Raw genomic sequence first — 4001 nt, 5'->3', positions numbered from 1 at the left:
GAATTTACTCTTTTGTCATAGCAAGCATGGAAGACCTGTCAACACACTGATGTCCTAAATGTGTTCTGTGCTTATTTGATTCATATTCAACTGATTAACGTTTGACATTGAGCTTGATGACTCTTTTACAGCTGTACTAATCTACATATTTGCATCAAACATGGAAAACGACTGCATGAAATATGAAGACATTTCCAGAAATGACAAGCAACAGAGAATTAATTATCAGCCCAATGCAGTGAGCAGTGGGAGCCAAAAGAAAAAAGAGCCAAAGGCTTCCACATATAAAGAAATCTGAGACACATTTTTTTAGCTAATCACATTTCAGACTTGTATTAATAGACAGCATATTCTTTGCCATGTCTTTGCATGACGCTGCTGTAAATCACAGAATTACATGGGGTCATTTTCTGTGTGTGTGCAGATCATTAATCGAGTGTTTTAGTGCTGGGAACTCTGTGTTAGAGCTCGTCTGATTTATCATGCCAGTATCAGTTGATATTAGCCATTTTCTGATCGATCAATATCAAGATTTATAACAAGGCAAATATAAAGGTAAAAAGAAATTTCGGAAACACCCTTCAGCCAAGTCTGGAAAAAATATATCAGTATCTATATCGGAATATGGAATTTAAAAGTACCAAGTGTTGTATCGGTCTAATCCGATAATGCCCTATAGTATAATATAGGGCTCTAATCAATCAGTCAGCAGAACTATCGTGGAAAAATGACTTGGTCTTATACAGTTTTTGAGAACTGGGCCAGGTTCATTTCAGGCAAAATAAAAGCTATGATTATAATCAGAATTTTATTTTTTTGATGCACTGAGATGTATTTGCTGTCATGCAGACACACTTTTTCCAACAATTGTGCATTTCATGAAAAGCTTTTTGGGCCAGTGAAATCATATGAACGTGGTGGTTAACAAACCCGACTCTACTGTCGATATTATAAGTTTTACATTTCTTGACGTACATCAAGGCTTTAACGTCAATTCTTTTTTTCAGTTATGGATTATTGGTTTTAACAAAACAGCTAAAGCAGCTTGATTCACTAATGATTATTGATCCAGGAGGGCAATAAAAGTAAAGCAATCGTTGCATACAGAAGTCATCTTTGTGCTAAATATGGTATCTGTCTTTGTGTCATGGAAAATAACGACTTGCATAGCTACTAGTCATCTCTTTTATGGAGAAACTCAATACTTTCCCTTAAAAATACAAGAGACCTATTAACACAATTAAAGACTCACAAAAACAAATATACTTTGCAGGCATATCCGGACATGTCAGACCATGATAATAACATGGGACAAGCTGTGGCACAGTATCTACATATCAAGCAGGACAGGATTAAGGCTAAGGTCATATGTACAAAATTACAAAACAGAGACTTTGGGCTTGTGTGTATGTGTTTATATTGTCATTTTAAATTCCTAAATCTGCCCTTTTTTAGGTAACACACTTCACTAACTTGAGTCCTATCGTGTAGTTGCATTTGGGATCAGGTTGTTTCTACATAGATATTCCAGTTCTGTTTATAAGCCTCTCAAAATAGCCTCATGGTGCCTCTTTATAAATAACCATAGTACGCTTAAGACTCCACAAACACCATTTCTCCTGTCATTTCAGTCAGTGTGGATTTGATAGCAGTGAAGTGAAAAATACCCAGATGAAGTAGCAATCTAGTCCAAGTGCTCACATCCTGTATTTGCATCAGTGCATGTGTTTTTGTGCCAGATGCTAAGGCATTAAATCCCCAGTGAAGCAGTCAAAGTCTTTGGCAAAGCCACAGTCCAGAACAGGCTTGATATACCCGCTGGACATCTAAGAGATGGGGGTGGTTGGGAGCTTAGTCTTTACTACTTCTCTATTATTTTTTCAAAAGTTGATTCTGTTCATCTGAACGTAGCGTTTGGCCATTCCCCAACTCTCTGTGAATGGTACTTATGGCCATTGATCAGTGGTCTTTGATCAGTGGGTTTTGGTCAGTGGTTGTTGATCATTGGTCATGAGAATTTGCATAATTAAGATTAAGGAACTGACCTCCCAGCCCATTGTTCCTTCAGTGGGCTGGTTTCAGTCATTATGCAAATGTACTGTTTATAAGGTTGGGGAAACCTGCAGTCAGCTGAGACTGAAGAAGTCACTTGGATGAGTGACAAAGCGTTTCTCCCAAAAAACGCTACATCCAGATGAACAGAATCAACTTTTGGAGACTAAACTCAGTAATTACATAAAAGATACAAAATGTTGTTACTTGTGTTACCAAATGCAGATAGAAAGAAAAAAATTATATATCTTTCTACGCACTTCAACTACAACCAGCTGATTTCAGTTTGTGTGCAGCAGAAGGAAATTGGTAGAGCGATATGGATCTTGAGGAGCAGTGATAGTGACAGAAGCAAGGGGTTGTGTTGGTGTGTGGGGATGTAGCCTCAGGTTTATATTGTTCAATGGTAATCACGTGACCATGCATTTCAGGTCATTTCACAGAGAAACGAGTAAGTAATGTAACAAGTTTTGTAACAAATTACTTTCTCCGGTGAGTAATCAAGTAACATACTGCTTTATTTAAAAAAAAAAAAACACACGCATAAGGTGTAATACATTGCTTTCCTTGAGTAAAAACCCAGACACTGCTATGCCATATCACATCTTCCACAATAATCAATTTTTATATGACACAAAATTATCATCTCTTTCTATTGTTGGTATAGCAACACCATGCATTAATGTTCCCTGATGCATACAACAACAAGATAAGCCTGGGCATATAGCGAGAGCTGTATGTCAGCTACGGCAGCGGTCCCCAACCCCCGGGCCTCGGACCGGTACCGGTCCGTGAGTCGTTTGGTACCGGGCCGCGAGGGTTGAGGCTCAGGTGTGAAATGTGTGGTTTTCAGGGTTTTTATCGGTTTTCAGCGTTATTTTGTTATCGTTTTTATTGTTAACTCGGTTTTCCTGGGTCTTTTCACGTGTGTTATGAATAAATCTTCTATTTTTCAGTAGCGGTACTAGTTTTATTTTGTTGTATTTTTTCGCGACACCTTAAAGGCCGGTCCATGAAAATATTGTCGGGCATAAACCGGTCCGTGGCGCAAAAAAGGTTGGAGACCGCTGAGCTACGGGTGACGTTTTAGCACCTATAGTAAAAAGGAAGCTGGCAGTTTGCAACACAAATATAACCAAACCACTCTGTCAGTCACTGGTTGTACTTCATACAACAGGAAGTGCAACGACTAATTTAATAGTCGACGCACGTTTGAAGCTTTGTGACATCCCAAAAGACACAGGAATAAGTAGTAGGATTTAAGGGTGTAATAACGGGCTGAAACAGAAGGTGGCAGCACTGCATGTACAAGGATGCCAGCTGCCATTAAACACCACAGAAGAAGAAGAAGCAGTCTCTGGTATCGTAGCTGTGTTCAAATTCAGGGGCCTCATCCTCCGGAGGCCGCGTTTGTAGGCCGATTACGTTATAGCAATGCGACGAAGGTTGTCCAAATTTGAAGACTGCAGCCGACAAATGCGTTCTTCATTTCCCCTGATTTGAAGGACGGGTCGGGTGTATCCTTCGTGGCCCAACCTATCCCAGAATTCATAGCGCGGCCAAGTCAATTCCAGATTCCAACAATGGTGACAGCTACTTAGTTTTAATATTTAATATTTTTAATATTTTTATTCCTATTTATTCTATTTATCCCCTTTGTATATTTTATTTATATTTGTCTCTGTATTTATATATATGTGTGTGTGTGTGTGTGTGTGTGTGTGTGTATATATATATATATATATATATAACAATTCTGTAACTGTAACTTCGGTCGTTGCTGTGCTTTTTGGAAGTCGAATTTCCCAGAGGAACCCACCCGAGGGATTAATAAAGTTCTATCTTATTTTATCTTATCTTAATATTACTCTTATTTTTTTTAAATTAGTTTTATTTGTTCCTGAGTAAATCAATTTGGCTGAGTTATAGTTTTCAAACAGCTAATAAAC

Source organism: Astatotilapia calliptera, unplaced genomic scaffold (assembly GCF_900246225.1).
Source record: "Astatotilapia calliptera unplaced genomic scaffold, fAstCal1.2 U_scaffold_50, whole genome shotgun sequence".
Classification (NCBI taxonomy): Eukaryota; Metazoa; Chordata; class Actinopteri; order Cichliformes; family Cichlidae; genus Astatotilapia; species Astatotilapia calliptera.
Note: the sequence above shows the minus strand (reverse complement) of the source record.